The sequence below is a fragment of the Callithrix jacchus genome, chromosome 2 (genome assembly GCF_049354715.1).
Source record: "Callithrix jacchus isolate 240 chromosome 2, calJac240_pri, whole genome shotgun sequence".
NCBI lineage: Eukaryota > Metazoa > Chordata > Mammalia > Primates > Cebidae > Callithrix > Callithrix jacchus.
The window spans coordinates 33,645,122-33,663,722 of NC_133503.1; positions in this window are offsets into that span (position 1 = coordinate 33,645,122).

The following is an 18,601-nucleotide window of genomic DNA, read 5'->3' on the forward strand; positions in this document are numbered from 1 at the left end:
CCTGGGACTTGTTCCTGAGTAGCCCTCCAAGGACCACGGGGCTATGGTCTGTGTCCTGGATATGCCTGTGTCCCCCTGTGGGACTCCTGTACTCAGCTGGCCCCTCAGCATCTCCCTCTGCATGGCTGTCTCAAAGGGATCTGAGACTCAGCCATGGTCACAGCTGCACTCCTGACCCTGCCACGCAGAATAGCACAGACACTTGCCCCTCTTCTAGTGTCTCCATCTCAGGGGACACCTGGGAGGCATCCCTGACACACCCTCCCTCTAGCCCCCATGTCCAATCCATCCTGAAGTTTTATATCCGAGAGCTCTTTAGTCCCTCAACCTCTGTCCATCATCACTGCTGCCACCCCAGTCCAGTCACCTTTACCCCTCACCTGGACAGCACATCCTAGGTGGCTACCTGCTCTCACCTTGCCCTCCTGCAGTCCTTTCTCCACACAGCACCCAGAGCCATCTGTTCAAAACCCAAGACTGATCATGACTTTCACTTTCTTAAACATTCCCATGGCTTCCCGTTGTCCTTTGAATGAAGACCAGACTCCTTAGCATGACCTCTGCGCCCTCGTCTCTCATCACTCCGCCCATTGCTCTCTGCTGTCCAGCCACTTTTGGCTTTCCTTTCTCAATTCCTCAAACATGCCATGTTCCCTCCCATCCCAGGGCCTTGGCACATGCCCTGGACTCTTCTTGGACCTCTTTCCGCCCTGCCCCTTGTTGTCTGGTTAACTGTCACTGATCCTTTAGATCTCAACTCCTGCGAAGCCTCCCCTCAGGCTAGGTCACGTGTCTTTATCAGGAGCTCTTCTGGAACTGAGTTCCTCTCCTGCAGAGTCCTTGGGTGTCTTTGCAGTTAGGTGTTCATTAGTGTGGCTCTCTGATATTTGTCTTGATCTTCACCTCCCCCTCCACACTCCCTCCATGCTCTGGGAAGGCAGGAATCGTGTCAGATTTGCTGTCCATCTCACCCATGCCTTAGCATAATGCCTGGCACACAGCAGGTGCTCCATCTGCACCTGTGCAATGAGCACTGATCTCTGAAGTTCAACAAGGACTAGAGCTTTTCCAGCCTCCCCTTTGGCGATTATCATGGGGAGCCCATGCCCACTTTCCCTGGCATCCTTTTTGTGGTCAAATGTGTCTCCCACCCCCCATGATCTTTGGGGTTGGGAGCAGCTGTGAGCTGAGGATCTGGTGCTTTATGTAGGGCAGTTGTCAAGTCCCAACTTAATGAGTAGCTCTGAGCTTCTCAGTGGCTGGGTGTACTCAGAGCTTTGTGAATGGGATTATATTCAAATGCTGGAAAATCTTTTGCTCTTTATAAGAACTCTGGGATAAAGAGAAAACAATCCTTTGGTAAAACAAATAATTACCAGCAAATATTTGCCAGCTAATTTGTCCCTTTTGTAACTTCAGTTTATTATAGGTACTAAAAGAGCTTTGCCAGCCGCCTATTAGAGAAATGAGTGACGTTTGCTGACTAAAAAGTCTTTGTACGAGTAAACTCAAGGGGCTCGGTGGTAATGATGTCTTATTGGTCAGCTGGCTCTCCCTTCCAAGTCTCCGAAGTGATGTAAAGCCATTAATAAGTTGTCACTGTTTACTACCACCCCCCCATACACTGCCAGGGTACTGGACATCCAATGCTTTCTCCACATTCCCCTTCCTCCCTGTTCCAGCAAAATAATCCCCTCTGGAATACCTTGGGTGACAGTGCCAATTTGGCTGGCAGGTGATCTATGGGAAGAGTGGCCTGAGGTTTTCCTCCCAGCTCTGTCACTGGTTTGCTGTGTGAGCTGGGGCATCACTTCACCAGGCTTACCTCAGTTTCCCCTATCTGATGCCCCTCTTACAAGTGTGTAGGGCCCATTCTAAGACAGTGGATTAAAGTGCTTTGAAAAGTCCAACATCATTCAAACCCAGGGAACCCTGAAGATTGAAATCTACCAGTTGGCACATTACTAGTTTTCCAGTATTACAACTTTTGAATGCTTGGTCTTCTGTTCCAATGTGACCACCTTGCATACATGCACCTTACATCCCTGGGCTTCCATTTCCTCACCTGTGAAATAAGATGGGCTGATTCTGGGTTGGTGAGTAGGAGAACTGGATGCTGCCATTTTTCTCTTCTCCCACAATTAGGGCAGCCATCACTAGTGAACTCCAAGGATTCAGTCCTCCTCAGCAGAGCCCTCTGGAGAGCCAGCCAGGTTTCACCTGGGGCCAAGCTATTTGCCGGCTATGGGGAGTAAATCTTCACAAATCATCGGGAGGTACAGTTGAGAATTGAACCCTAAGGACTCTAAGTGACTCACCTGCCACTGAGGAGTGAGCATCTCTCTGGATGCTGTTGGGGAAGGCAAGAGGTGTCACCCACCTCAAGTGATGGGCAAGTTTGGGACATGTGAAAGGGACCCAACTCAGGGCCAATGTGGGCCCATTCCTGTGTGTGTTTCATGGGCATCACCTTTTCTCCTGCCCACCCCCAAGGTGGCTTTTGACCTTGTCCTCTAACAGAAGTTGTTGGGCTTGTCTTTTGCCTGCCTGCCTCCTCTCCTGGGGTGAACGAGGCAGACCCTAGCGAGAATGTTGCCAGTCCCTGCAGGAGCAGATTTGTGGCCATGTCCATTTCTGGGGTCAGGGGCCTGAGCCCCTTTTCTTGAACAGGTATGTGGGGCTGGGTGCCCTAGGAAGTGCTGTCTTTTTGAAGTAAGCTGGTTTCTCATATTTTGAGGTGGTGTTCTTCCCAGAGTGCCCTAGACAGAGGATTATTTGGGTGGGGGTGAGTTATGGGGCAAATGCACTGCCTTCCCATGTGCATTAGGAAGCACAGGCGAGTGGGTTGGAGCTCTCCCTTCCTCCTTCCTGTGTTGGATCCTCCACTGCGAGGGGTGGCTGGTAGAGTGGGGAAGGATGGGGCCTGAGCAGCTGGCTGGGCAGGGCAATATGCTGGGCTTGGGCTTCTGAGGGCAGCAGGCCCACCTAAAGCCCCCTGCTCTGTGCAGTGGGCCTGGGCTTGGGAGCAGGGGCCTGCCTCCCAGTTCAGGACTGAATGGCTCTAGTGCCTACGAGACAGGCAAAGGTCTTCTTTGGTCTCTGTTCCTCTCTCATCCCGATCTCTATTTTATTTGCAGTTTGCTTAGGACATTTCATGAAGACATTATACAGCCAGACTCCCAATGTGACCTCCAAGCCCCAAATGCACGAACTCCCCAGCCCCTCCTCAGACATTTCCCCAGTGGCCACAGGCCCCTGCTTGTGAATTCTGGGCATCTCCAATAGGCGCTTTCCTCTGACCTGGTTATGCCGCTTAACAAATTCATTTGGGGCGAGCTCAGAGATGAGGATCGGAGAGGAGAAAGAATTGTCTTTTCTTCTTAACTGTCCCCAGGACACCCTGAGCAGGCTTGGAGGATTCTCACTAATCTAATCCCTGTCAGAGAAGGAACGATAAAACAATTCAGGCTTTAGAAGCCAAATCCCCTTCCTGCACTCATACTATTTCTATATCTCTGCCTTACCATTTTTCCTCCTTTGCAATGAGACTGAGCTTTGGTTTCTCAGAGAGGGTTTCAGTGGATAAGGGTTTCATATTTCACTCTCCCACTTTTCATATTTAAATTTGCTTTACTCTCCAGTTTGACTCTCCACTGACCCTTGAAGAACTGGCGTATTTCAAGGAGGGGGAAAAGATCTCATTATAGGAAATGAGAAAAATGGGGCAGAGTTTTAAAACTTTTAATGACTAAAACACAGTGTTCCAAGTCGGTATTGTACTGGGGTTGAAGTCACTGTTTGGTTACAAGTCTTTTAGGTCCAAACCGGGTCGATGACATCTGTTTAATTTTAGATGTCTGGAATACATTCGGAAAATAATGAAATCCAAATGTATGACCAAATTAGAGAACAATTTTGTCTGCGACAAAGAAGTTTTTAAAATAAGAGCAAATATTTCGACCAAACAAAGCTTTAAAAGACCCATCAAATCTTTGGTCATCTCCCTCGTATTTTCCCAGTGGGTCTCCGTGGTGGGGAGAACATTGATTTTCTTGGTGTGTGCCTCAGACATTATGATGTCATTTGATACCCATTTTTCCATCCTTTCTCTGGGCATGTGTTCTGCTCTGTGCCATCCGCCCTGGAGAGACCATGTTCAGGGAAAACTCCTTTAATGAAGCAAAGGGCTCTTGTCACAACACTTGAGGGCCACCTATCACCTGTTTCATAACGGCCTAAGCAACTGTGGGAAAAGTCCTGGGAAGATAAAAAAAGTGCCAAGGCCTTGCTAATGGGCATGGCGCTACCCATGGACCTCAGGAGAAACCAGGAGCATTCCCAACTCTTACTGTGCCTGTGTGACCTGGCAGCCCTTGACCCTCTCTGGGCCTCGCTTGCCCCATCTCTGTGAAGAGCTCAGACACATGGGGATCCTGAGAGGCTGGCAGGGGTTGGCCTCTCTCCAGGCAGATTCTGGTGTGATGCCGAAGCCCTGCGATTGGGATGTGCACTGAGCAATTCCTCCCACACGCCCTGGAAAGCCCAGCATCTGGGATGATGTGGAGACTCTGGCCACGTGGGTCTCCTTTATTGTCCCTACCCCAGGAAGTTCAGCGAGGGTAGTGCCAGCACACAGATGGTCTCCTGTCCACTCCACTCCAGACCAGGTCCAGTGTTCAGCCATATGCTCCATCCTTGGTGGGACTTTCATGCATAGACAAGAAGAGAATTATGGGCAAGGCCTTGCCTGATGCCTTGAAACCCTTGTCTACTAGACAAGGTAATTCCCTTCCTCCAGGGTATTTGAGCCTTCCAAATATTTGTAGACTCTTATCCTGCCTTGTCCCATCGCTCCAGTATTGGCTGAAGCCTTTCCCTGAGAACCAGCCCCTTCTGTATTGAGGCCCCCCACCCCCACTTAGTGCTGTTTGGTTAGGCTCAGTCATCCCAGGGTCAGCTTCCTGCACCACAGTCCCTTGGAGAACATCTACACATTTCACTTGAGGCTTGGGCTTGTTTTCCAGGTGTCCCAGAGGTGGAAGAAGGTATCCTCAGTGCTTGCCCTTGACTAGTGACCACAGATAAGCCTGGAGGTGGGGATGATACTCTCAGGATGCCCAGGGTATGGCTGGGGTAAAGCTGGGGCGTGGCTGGGCCTCTGGGTTGGGCCCAGTCCCAGCTAGAACTCTGGAATGGGGTCTGTGTATCTTGTCTGTTAGTCCCTTGCCTGTGCCATCTGGCCCCTTCTTGGTGTCCCACCCAGTTGGGAGGCATCATTGGCTGTGTTCTAGGAAGGGCTGAAGGATAATCTGATTGCTGTGATATTTGGCAGGTATGTTTCAGTACATTCATCGGGGCTTCCAGAGGCCCCGTGGTCAAGGGCCATGGACTCTGTTTTCTCACGGACGATGGGCTGAGGTTAGCGAGGAGCAAGGTACAGGAAGGGGCAGAGTAGTACCTCCAACCACTGGTAGTTGGTGAGGAGCTGTGGTTCTATGGTTCTTTGGGGAGCTAGGGTGGAGTTTCATTTAGGTCTGGGAGGTGGTGGGTGGAGATCATGGAGCACTGAGCAGGGGGTCAGGAGACATGCCCCCTGCCTCTGATGCTCCACATGACCTTGGGTGAGCCAGAAGCCTTGCTAGGCCTCAGTTCACCATCTGTAAGATATGGAGATGAGTACCAACCTGAGGGGCTTGTGGTGAAGCCCAGATAATAACATGGATTTGAAAACAATGATAAAGAGCGTACTGTGAAGGAGTTTTAATTTTTGTTTTTACCAGTAGAGGTGTAAAACGGGGTAGTAATGATAACAGCCAGTCCATTGCTGTTGTTTTTTCATGCATTCAGGGCAGAGAGATTGAAAGAACATGGAGTTAGGGGTCAGGCTGCTGGGTTCCTAGTTTCTCCTGCCTAACTCTTGTGTGGCCATGGGCCAGTTCTGCCTGTCTTTGGTTCTTAGTGCCCCTGCCTATCAAGAGGGACCAGCAACTCCCACCCCCCTTTCTCTCCTGGGCCACTCACATGCCAGTGGGGTGGTATAAGCAAGCTCTTTCACAGGCTGGGAAGCACTTGGGAGTGGCATCGATGGTGCTGGGCTGGCACTGACCGTGTTGGTTGCTGGGAATGGTGTTGAGGCCAAGGTATCTTGGTGCCAGATTGGCTCCAAGGGCCGTGCATATCTTGTGGACCGTTCCGAGCCGGACATTTTCCTGTCGCCCAGGTATAACCTGCCAGGTAACCAGTTTGTAGGGTTCAGTCTCTAATTTTTTTGGCTGGCAGTCAAGGGCTTGGTGGACAAAAGGTTTGTCAATGTGGCTGTAAAGAGATCTCTTACTTTTTGGATATTAAGTGTAGCTTAATGTTATAACTATGGTACAATTGATTTATAGCATCCAGGGCTGGGTCTAGCTACTTGGTAGGCTGAGGACATAAAGAGGCACAGTCACATTTTACCAAATACCTATCAGAGGGAACCCTGGGGCTAGGCTTGGTGCTGAGTTTTAGCTGGCATTGTTTCCCCAGAAGGGGCCCTGTGCAGGGCCCTCCTTCCCATTGTCTAGATCACGTTCCATGGGCTTGGCCTATGGGATGGTGCCCAGATCTGGCGTGGGCACTCAGGGCGTGTGGGCCATCTGTCTTCTCACACAAATGTCTTGTGTGTCAAGGGAGGAATCGGTGACCTGCCTGCCACCCTGCGTGGGAGGAGCTTGGCCCCCTGTCAGGAAGGAGGGCAGGATTACGCGTGATGTCAGCACAGGTGGGTTCCATTATTTGTAATGTCACCTTATCATGAACTGACTCAAGGCCCTGTCATTTGACTGAGAGGGAACGCAGGGCACAGGAGGTGTGGCTGTTTGAACCTGTTGGTGGGATTAGCAAAGACAGTGCTGAGTTCTTAGTCTTGAGATCTTTGGCCACACTTGGCCGTGGGTCAGGAGGAGCATGTGTGGAACCCTTGTACTCCCTGAGACCTGCTCCCAGTCCCCACCATTGCTCATAGTACCCACATAACATCTCCATTTCATTGAGCAGGGTCTGTATGCCGGGCCCTCCTTACAATGATTATTTCATTCAAATGATCACAATAACCCAAGAGGAAGATGCTGTTCCTAGCTCCATTTTTCTAGATGAGTAAACTGAGGATCAGAGAATTGAAGAGACTTCTACCTAGTCTCTTGGTCATAAGTGGAGGAGCCAGGAAGTGGGCCCTGCCTATCTGATTGCAGAGCTAGTATTCTTAAGCTCAAGGCTGCCTGCCTGGCCATCCCCTGGCTGAGGGGAGGTGTGACCCAGGGCCACACACAGATCTCAAGGGGTTTTGCCCAGTCAGTTGGGAGGTAGGAGTGGCAGCTGAGGCTGGGACATCAAAGATGGCCACTAAGATTTCCACTCTCTTCACCCCCAACCCCAAGCCCTCACATTATTCAGAATATTCAATCTTAACCATGCTGGGCCTCGTGGGAAAGGCCAGGGTCTTGTGGGAGGTGGGTGGGTTGGGGAGGAGGAATGCAGAGATGGGAGAAAGCAGACGTTCATGCCATGGTGACTGAACATCAGATCTAAGCCAGGTGCTGTGCTAGATGCTGGGGCCACAGCCATGGGCATGACTGGTGAGGTCTGTGCCCTCCTGGCCTTCTGTGCTGGGGGGACACAGGCCGCAAACACAGAAATAAACACGAAGATTGTCAGGTGTGAGAAGCATCCTGTGTAGCATTAAACCTGGGTGATGTGATGGGTGGTCAGGCTGGCTTCCCCAAGGAGGTGACATCTCAGTGGAGATCTGCATGGCAAGGAGTCAGCTGTGAGAAGATCAGGAGAGAGCATTACAGGCAGGCAAAGAAGTAAGTGCAAAAGCCCTTGGATGGAACAAGCTTGGTGTGTTCAAGGAGAGAATGGACCATGAACTCCAGTTGGACATGGAATCCAAAAGGAGTGGCACATGATGACGTTGACGAGACAGGCAGGGTTCAGTTCCTACAGGGCTGTCCTCGCCAATGTTTTGGAGTTTGGATGTCATCCAAGTACAGTGGGGTGGTGATGGTGGTGACATGATTAGATTTGTGTTTTAAAAAGACCCCTTTGTTGAATGAACAATGAATTGTAGGGAGCAAAGGTGAAGACAGGGAGGTCAGAGGAGGCTACTGTGGAGTCTGGGTGCAAACGATGATGGTGTAGGCTCACGTGGGGCAGTGGGGAGGGAGAGAAGGATCCAGACATGCTTTGGAAGTATAGTCAGCAGGACTTCCTGATGGAAGCTCAAGCCAAGAACTATTCTGGACTTCCCTCTTTTTCTCACTCCAACAGCTGTTTGCTGAGATGGGGAAAGAGAAGAGGAAGTGCAGGTTTGGGGCAGTGGGTAGTAAAGATCAGTCTGATCTGAGAGGCCTATTAGACATGCAAATACTGATGTCAAGTTGGCTGTGCTGAGTCTGAGAGGAGAGGTAGGGGCTGGAGACAGACCTTTTGCACCATGGCAGTGGCACAGGCCTAGGTGAAGCCTAAAGCCACGGGACTAGATGAAATGGTGGCTGGAGATAGGAGACAAGTGAAGAGGTCTCAGAGGAGTAAGCCCTCAGGCACCGCAGAACGTGGACATGGAGGAACCAGTAGGGGAGCCCACGAAGGTATAGCCAGGGAGGTGTGCAGTCTGATGGGGGGCAGGAGACAGGAGGTGTTCAGGGGAAAGACTGTTGAGAGCTGGCTTTGACCTCAGTGAGAGCCGGTTTGGTGGAGTAGGGGAGATGAAGCCTGGCTCCGGAGGGTGGAGAAGAGATGTTAGATCCATGTAGCTTTCAAGGGGTTTTTGCCAAAATAGGAAGCTGGGAAATAGGGTGGCAGCTGGAGAGGAATGTGGGGGTCAAAGAAGGGTTTTTTAAGATTAGGGAGAAATCACAGCAAAATTGTGGGCTGATCCAGGGGATGGAGGAAATGTAATAATCCAGAGAGGGGACACGGACAGAATGATGACTGAGGGTGTGGGAGGTGAGTCAGGGTATAAAGTGAGGGGCCAGCTTGAAGGGGAACAGGGATGCTGTCTTCAGGCCTGGTCACTGGACGGAAGATGGAGAGAAGAGGATTTGGTGGAAGGACCCTAAGGCTCTTAGGGTCTCCACCTGAGTATCTGTCCCCAGAACAGACCTCCCTCCTGATCCTCCTGCCCATCTGTCTCCTGACATCTCTGGCCAAGTATCTGTGAGCACACATGTCCTTCCCCACCTGTGCAGCTCGTTTGACCCACTTCTACTGTTTTCACTGCTTCAGCCCATACTTCCCCAGCCTGCCTCTGCCCCCTTCCTCCAGGGAGCCTTACCAGGTTACTTCTATCCACAGGGCTCTCTTCCTAGCTGAGGTGTTGGAGCCTGTGGGAGGGAGGCTGTCTTGTCACATCTTTTGTGCCACCGTTATGAAGCTCTCTGCAGCAGGTTGTGAGTTTGTGGAGTGAGAGAGAAGCTGGGGGCTTGGGCTCTGGAGTCTCACGGGCCTCTGTTCAAGTCTGAGGTCCTAACTACTTGTGTGACCTTTGATGTCTTACTAAAAACAAAAACTTCTCTGAGCCTGAGTTTCCTCATTGTAAAGTAGGGTTAATAACAGGATTTACCTCTCTGGCTCTGGTGGGGGTTGAGATCATGCCTATCCATTGGGTCAGGCACATTAGTTAGCTATTGGGTGCTAGCTCAATATATCTCGTGGATATCATCATTATTCAGTGTTATTCTGTCCCTTCCATTTCTTCAATGGGACCTTAGGGAGTCACCTGAGTTTTCCATGCCTCAGTGTCCTCATGTGAAATATGGGGATAATAATACTCTCCTTAGTGGGCTGCTGGGTTTAATGAGTTGAAATGTGCAAATAGCACATAGTAAGTGTTCAACAGACAGCCTGCTGCTGCTGACAGTGATGAAAACGCTAGTTACTGCTGGCATCCCTGTTTCCCCTGCAGAACTCCGAGCCCCACCACAGCTGGGACTGTGGAGCCAGCTGTCCCGCTGCCTCTGCTCTGCGTGGCCAAGGTGACCCCCGCCCTCTCTGGTTAGCCTCTTTGCACGTTTACTTCTTGCACTTTCCCACGAACCCATTCATCTCTGGCTGTGAGGTTATAAGGCTTTGGAAATTAATTTTAAAAATCACACTTTCTGACCCTTTAAACTTCATTTCAAATCCCCTTAGCGCCTTAATGACGCTCAGGCTATTTCGGGCCCCTTGGAGAAGTGTGGCTGACAGTGGCTTCTTAATTTACAAGACAACATAGGAACAAGCATGGGCCCAAATATGTATCTGTATAATGAAGAATAAAAAGCATAATCCCCTAAGTGGGCTGTGTTAGTGAGCATCAGGTTTAATAGGGGATTAGGAGGTGGAATTAAAGTTGCCCAGGGGGTATAGGGGAGACTTCAAACACCTTTTGGAAAACAAATTAACGTGGTTTGCAAAAACTGTTTTCCAAGAGCGGCAGAGGGTTTTCCTTGGGCTTCCCTGCTTTCTTTTGAAATGTATTTTTAACACTTGTATAAACACTTTGGGCCCGTGACATGGGGCTTCCTGTGCTCCCTTCGTTAGCTGGTATCTCTGGGAGAAGAATTCGGCTCATTATCTAGGTGTTTTGATCTCCGTGGCCGTGGCTGTTGCTGCTGCTGCTGCTCGGCCAGCCCCGGGCCACCCTTTTGCTTTCCTGTTGCCTAGTGGTATGGAACCAGTTGGCTTGTGGCTTAGCCTGCCTCCACATCTTCCTGCCAAGCCTGGCCTCCCAGAGGGGCTCTCGGTTTTCTAGACAGCCCGAGTTCTCAGGCAGGGGCAGTAGTGGCAGCTGGGTGGCTGGAGACTGGCCCTGTCTTAGGCTCAACTGAGAAACTGGCAAAAATCGGCCTCCGCACCCAGCCTACTGGCCTCTTCATTTATTTCCCTTTCCCCTCTCTTCAGGTGTATCTGGAGTGGAATGTGAGGCCTCTGTAGGTACTGAGTTCCCCGTCCCTGGAAGTGTTCAAGGAACGTCCTGGTGGAAGTTTTAAGGGCTTCTATGAGCAGCTGTGGACCTGGATGGTCATTAGAGTTTCTTATAAACCTGAGATTCTGCAATTTACACTTTGCAAGTGGAGTCTGAGCAGGGCCGTGTTGGCCCTTGATAGCCACAAGGATCCCTGTGATAGAAGATGCAGCACTGAGCTCCACGCAGACCTTCAGGAGCCCCCATTCTGCTGTCTGTGCTGGAGACGAAGAGACAACCAGCTGTTCTCATTGGGAGGCTCCTGGCTTAGGCTCAGCCATAGCATTTCCTTTAGAGACTTGATCCTGCAGAGACTTGGGACAAAAACTCCAAATTATGTTTATCCAGGTTCCCTTTTAAAGTCCACTTTCTTCCTGTGTAAAAGGGGGTAATAAATAATAATAGCTAACACCTATTAGCCTCTCATTGTGTGTCAGACACAGCTTGAAGCACTTAATCACTTATTTCATAACTTCTTAGGAAGAGGTACTATTATTCTCCCCATTTTGCAGAGGAGGAAACTGAGGCCCAGGGAGGCCAGCCAACTTGTTGAAGGCTACACAGCAAGTAAGTGGTATATAAGAACACTGCCAGATGCTGGGGATCTGCTGAGCTCTTCACAGGAAGGTGGAGGTGCCCCCTTGGCTGCCCTAGGTTCTGCTACTGTCCGGCGTTGGTTCTTCACCTCCTAAGAGGTAGAAATGACATTAGTCCTTTTCAGCCTTGTCCCCCTTCAGCTGCCCAGGGCTGGCAGGAGCCAAGCAGTGAGTGTGGCATTTCCCATCCCAAAGACAGCAGAGTGCCTGTGGCCTGGCCAGCCAGTGGCATCCAGGCTGGGCTGATGGGGGTTTACATTCTGGACATTTCCCTTGCCTTTGCAAGTGGGCTGGTGGTTGGAGGTGAGCCTTGTGAGGCTGATTCACCCCGAGTTCACACAAGGCCACATGCCCCACATGCTGTATCTCCCTCCTGCCACTGTAGGCAGGTACATGCAGGTGTGTGAGGCCAGAAGGAGGGAGTACCCCATCCCAGGAAGTAGGTTTTTCTGTTATTTTCTTGTCCGTCTGGTCCATGGATAAGGGCACGAGCGGTCCTGGCAGCTTTGTCAGCCCTGTAATCCTGCTTCTCATGAAGCTGCATGTAAATCCTGTCCCCCTCTCTTCACCCCTGCCCCCCACCTGCCAGCTGCTGGCCCTCCTCTCACAAGGGACTCTGGCTTCCTGTCACAGAGCTACGGTCACCGGGGGGGGGGGGGGGGGGAATGCCAGGAGGGAATTAGCTGGGTTCACGGGTCTGGCTTCACAAAGGTGGTGGAATTCTCTCATGACCCTTGAGGCATGAGAGAATTTCTGCTAGTAGAGAAGGGGCTGACATTGTCTGATCACATCCTTGGAAGGCAGTGTGCTGAGCCTGCAACAGTCATGCTCCTATTTCATGCTCAAGAAGGCCTGTGCTGCTATCTGCCTATTATAGGTGAGGAAACAGAGAGAGCAAGCAACTTGACCAACGTTCCATAGCTAGATCTGAAGCCAGGATGGAAACACTCTCATGGTCTCTCCCCTCTAGCAGCTGGAGGGAGAGGCATGAACCGTGGCAAGGGGGCATGGAAAGACATGGTGGGTTGACTGAACAGCTGGGAGGGAGAGGGGATAACAAGACACGAGGCTGGGATTGGTGGTGGTGGAGGTGGGTAAGGTGATACGTGCCCAGAGCATCAAACCTCACTTCGTGGTGTGTGTTGGTAAGCATTTAACAACCAGCTGCTCTCCAGGAAGAAAAGAAAAGTAGAAAAGTCTCTGATGTGAGGCATTTGCCAATTTCCGTGGTGTAAATATTCCCACCATGGCCGATTTCAAGTTGTCAGTGTGATGTCACTGAATACTAGGTTCCTGTGAACTGGCAGGAGCTGGCTTTGGCACTCGACTGGCCTCATCTCTTAGGTTCTGCTGCTTGCGGCTTATTTGGGAAACAGAAAGTAATAGGAGAGTTGACATCATCAAGGCTTTGTTTGAAAATGCAACTCTCAAGATTATCATGTCTTGGGAATAAAGGCTGGAGAACATGGCCAGTTGGAAGGCCGCTGCTGGCTCTTGGGAGCAGTAAGGCTTGGGGGCAGGCAGGGGTGGGAGGATCCTTGGAAGAGATGGGCCAGATCCCATCATATTCAGTGAAGTGAAAATCTTTCCCTCTGTCCAGAAGAATCTCTTGCTCTAAACATGCATTTCTGAGTGAGTCTTCCAGAGGCAGTGAGACCTTAGCACTCCCAGCTCCTTTCCTGTCTAAGGTCAGTTAGCCCTAGAGCAGTTTTACAGGGGACTGCTTGGCTTCCTTTTGTACATCCATGCAGTCCAGTTGTTTAAAGCCAGTAATGACATATATTTCCCAAGAAATGACCTGGGAATATTCATTTGGGAAAAAATAGATTTTCTTGAAACCCGTCTGGGGAATTCAGGATAAAAGGCTCATCAGTCTTTGTGCTCAGCTGTGACAGAGGCCTGCTGAGCTGCAGGGACATCTATGGGACTGGAGAGAATCCAGTGGGGGCCTCCTGCCCTGATCCTGTATGAACAAGGAGGCACCAAGGCCAGAGTGTGGCCACAGAGAGATCAGGGCTGGTCCAGAACCAGCAGCCCAGGCTTCCTGGGGGAAGATGCTTTTAGCTGGATGTTGATATATGGGCAGAATCCAGAGGGGCAGGGGTCTCTGGAGGGGGGGGGTGTCTGAGAGTAGCTCCATGGCTGCCGTTTGCCTCTTTGCTCTCAGATCCATTTTTGCCCTTTTCCTGCTTCACTCTGTATCTCAAGGGCTGGCTTTGCAAACTGCAATTCCCAGACTTCCTTGAAAACTAGCTCTGGCCAAGTTTGGCCAATGAAAGGCACTGACAGAAGACTGGAGGGTAGGGGGAAGACAGAGGAAAGACTATTTCTCCTCCGTGCTCTGGCTTAGGCAAGGTCTCTGCAGCAGTTGCATCTTCTCTGTGGCTCTAGCCATCATTCCTCAGCCTCTTTCTATGGCCTCAGCTCCCCCAGATTGAGGAGGCCCTTAGGTGACTTTAACTCCTCCTGGGTGGCCCTGGTTTCTGGGCTGTGGAAGCACCTCCTCCTGCTGCTGTTCTACAGATGGCTCTGGTGTTGCTCATCTCTGCTTGCTTTACTGCTCCCTGCTTGTCTTTGTAGCTCTCGCAACTTTGTAACTAGTTCACATGTAGATTTATGGGCATGGGCTCTGGTCTCTGTTTTCCTACCTGGATCATGCTTTCCTTCCTGCCTGGCCCCTCCTCCCTCATCCTGCCCTGCTCTGCCTTGCCCAGGGTGGAGGCCTGCTGACTGCTGGGCCAGGTCCTCATTCTGTGGCTTCATGGAACCCTGTATCTCAGTGGAAAGAAAAGGTGAGACCAGAGTTCTGTCTTGTGAAGGGAAACACTTGCCCAGGGTTATACACCAGGCATCAGAGAGCTCAGCTTTGATAGGCCTCCAGGCCCCAGATGTGGCTGCAGAAGGGTTTGGGGTTCATCAGCATGTCTGCGAAGGGGTCCCTGAGACCCTTCCTCAAAACTCCAGGGCTTCCAGGAACAAAGCTGGGAAACCACCAGTTTAGTCTCAGCTTCTATTTTTATGCATGTAGAAACTGAGGCCAGAGAGGAACAGGGACTTTCCCAAAGCCACACTGGCTCTGAGCAGACTGGTAGAGCAGGAACTCCGGCTCCAGTCCCGTAGCCCAGTGCCTTGAGGCTCTGCCTCTGGATTCTCGGTAGCTTTGGGGAGCACAGGGGCATGGAGCAGATAAAGGTGTGTGGCTGGGAGAAGGGCCCACAGCAGCCACCCAGCCCTGCTGACAGGCCCATTTGCTGTCAGCAGAGGCGTCAACTGACAGAGGCGTCAACTGACAGAGGCGTCAACTAGTGCTGCCTTGGCCCTCCCTCCTCAGGAATCCCTATATCCAGCTGCCTGCTTCAAGGTTGGCAGAGACCCATCCAATGCCCAGGTGTGCCTAGCCTCCGCCTCCAAGTGCAGGGCGTGAATATGGAGACCTGCCCCAGGTGGGGCTTGTGAGAGAGCCCTGAGCCCACTCCAGCAGCACCCTCCAACACCCTTCCAGAGAAGGGCCAAGTCGTGCAAGAGCTGTGTGGCTGCGGCTGCACTTGTGTTACTTTGTACAGAATTGAGAGCGGTGCATGCTCATGGGAGAGGGATGACTCAGCAGTGCTGTTACTAAGGGAGGCCAAGATGGTGAGCCACTGGGCCAGGGTGGGGGCAGCATGTGCCAAGCCCTCTGGGAGCACCCCAGTGGGGAGCAGGGAGTGCCCACAGTTCCCTCTTTAGGCCAGTGGCCTGCTTGTGTACCCATTGGGTCCTCTCCCACACCATGGGGCCCTTGCCCCGGCTGATAAGCTCTCTTCACATTTCTGCATGTTCACCAACTCCAGGCAGCAGCCTTGGGTTTGAGTGCATTTGAAGTCTTGGGGGCATGGAGGGGTGTTTCAGGCAGAAGGTAAATGGCAGGCAAAGCAAGGATCCAGGATAATGTGACAGTGGGTAGTCCTATCGGAGTGGGAGGTGGAATCCCCACAGGAGAGTTCCATAAAAGACCTCTAGAAAGGAAAGCTCATTGAGTCTGAAAGTCAGGAGCCACTGAAGGTTTTGGAGTAGGTGAGTGCTGGTACCAGAGATGTGCTCCAGGAAGGTGGAGAGAGGGTGCACAGAGCATGTGAGTAGAGCTAGAGGCCACTAACACAAGCATGGAGGAGGGCTGGCCCAGGACGGTGGCCACAGAGGGCAGAGCCAGGCTTGGTCAGTCTCTTTCCCTGGGCCTTCAGGGTCAGAGGGAGGAGCTGCTTTCCCCCCCTGCAGGAGGGCATGGCTCGAGAGCATGGAGTGGCATTGGAGAACACCTGTGGACCGGCACCAAGGGTCCATGATGCTGAGCCTCAGTCATCTCATCTGCTAATTGGGAATCACATCATATACTTCCTAGGACCTTTGGGAGGGTTGAATGTCTGGAGAAGCCCTAACATAGCTCCCAGTACCAGCAGGTGCTTAGTAACTGCAGGCAGAGGCTCCCAGTACCAGCAGGTGCTTAGTAACTGCTGGCAGAGGCTCCTAGTACCAGCAGGTGCTTAGTAACTGCAGGCAGAGGCTCCCAGTACCAGCAGGTGCTTAGTAACTGCAGGCAGAGACTCCCAGTACCAGCAGGTGCTTAGTAACTGCAGGCAGAGGAGGCCCTGATTCATGGACTAGCTGATGAAGCCTCTCAAGGGTCCAAGCCAACACTCAGCCTTTCAAGTCTTCCTCCACATAGTCCCTTCCAAGGCCTCTTTGCAATCTTCCTGTGGCCCTGTAGGGTCAAGGTGGGTGACTGCCAGGTCCCTCTCCACACTCAGGGCACCTTCTCCCTACTGTGCCCGTGACTTCAATGAGCAGGAACCAGCCTGCCCTTTTTACCCACTGGTCACTGAGGGGTCAAAGCCAGAGATGCCCCACCCATCCCACCCAGCCTCCTGGCGTGGGAACCCAGAGGGTTGGATTTGCTCTGGGGGGTGGCCTGACCAGGCTGCATGCACCTACCAATCTACATCCCCCATCCTTTGATGATGGTCAGAGAAAGGCTTTTTAGTGAGGAGACATGAAAAGAATGTAGCAATTAACCAAAATGTGTTTCTTGGAGGAGCCCTGGTTTCTCATCCATCAAGAGAGGGCCTAGGAGAAGTTCGAGACTAGCCAGGCCAACATAGCAAAACCCCATCTCTACTAAAAATATAAAAATTAGCTGGGTCTGGTGGTGTGTGCCTGTAGTCCCAGCTGCTCCGGAGGCTGAGGCATGAGAATTGCTTGAACCCTGGAGGCAGAGGTTGCAGTAAGCCAAGATAGCACCACTGCAGTCCAGCCTGGGCAACAAAGCGAGACGCCACCTCAAAAAAAAAAAAAAAAAAATAGCAGAGCTGGGGCCAGGCACAGTGTCTCATGCCAGTAATCCCAGCACTTTGGGAAGGTGAGGTGGGCAGACAGCTTGAGCCCAGGAGTTCAAGACCAGCCTGGGCAACATAGACCCCCTTCTCTACAAAAAGTTATCCAGGCATGGTAGCATGTGCCCGTGGTCCCACTACTCAGGAGGCTGAGGCTGCAGTGAGCTGTAATTGTGCCGCTGCACTCCAGCCTGCATAACAGCAAGACCCTGTCTCAAAAAATAAAATTAAAAAGGTGGGGGTAGGTTATAGGGGAGTTTGGACAACCCCTCTTCTTGAGATCCCACTTTCCTTTCTGGGATTCTTGATCTGAAAGTAGGGGCCTGCTGGGAGGTGTCCTGAGGGCCAGTGGCAACGTGAAAGAGCACAAAAGCCTCCTTGAGGGCAGGTGAGGGGCAGGTGGGCATAGAGCCAGGCCTCAGGGACCCATGGCAGGGCAGCTCCATCCCTGGGAGGTGAGGGCTGCTGCAGCTGGCTGCCACACCAGTTCCTTGGGCTGCCAGGCCTTTGTCTTCATGGGCTGCTGGCTTTCCCCCTGATCTGAGTGGTGAATGCAGATGACTGACAGGGCGGTGCTTTCTCGACACACAGGACACCTCCTCTTGGGGACTGGAGGGTGTGTGCCAGGACAGAGGCTGTACCTTGGCATGTGGGAGAGAGCGAGCCACAGGAGAGTAAGGGCTGGCTTTCAGGACACATGGAGAGCAGCCTGAGCTATTTTTCTAGATTCTATAAGAACTCTTCCTGCAGCGTGTGGAGAAACGGGCCGGGGAGAATAGTATCCTCCCTGGACATTTCCTGTACTGCCGATGTCCTCAAAAGCTGGGGAGATGGAAGGTGGGAGAAGGAGAGTTGTTTTTGCTTAAGACTGGGGAGCTAAGTCTTAGGAGAATCCACCAAATCTCATGGTTTTGTTGGGGACCTGCTGGCTGGCAGGAGGTAGGACAAGATGACCCCTTGGCCAACTGAACCTGTTATCTGCCTCCACTGTGGCTGATCTTGGCACCCTCCCCCACCACTCCCGAGGACAGGTGCCAGCTCAGGATGAGCCTTTGGTCAGGATGTCGAGGCTGGCCTCATTTCAGAGCATGCACCCTGCTGCAGTCCCCCAGGTGTGAGGCTCGGGACTAAATTGTCATGAAACAGAATCATGGCACTCCTGTCCATATTGGCAGGGGAAATAAAACTCAAACTGAAGAGAGTGGATGTAATGTTCTCAAGTGTAAGTTTTTCTTCCATAAATTTTTAATTAAACCATTGGCACCCATTATACCTTCATCCCTGGAAAGCTCTGGCAGATGCCAGAATTGTAGAACCATTTCAAACACATGTGAATCCAGTGAGATGACCCGGAGCTCTGTGGGGGCACAGTTGTGGCTGGAACTTGAACAGTTTGTGGTGACTTACCAATTGCCTTTTCAGCTGGTAAGATTGCGCCTGGTCTGTGTGCTTGAATTTGGCACGTTAGTGCTTTGCTGCACTGCTCAGAGGGATCTGGTGACAAGAGTCCAGGCCCTGAAATAGGTGAAGACATCAGAGGCGTGGGGCCCTGTTTTTCAATGTTCAAGAGTCTGCGTTTTGATTTTGATAAAAATCTGTTAAAATTCATACAATCTCATCAAGATTATCTGGGTACTCACCTCGTAACTTGGGTTTGC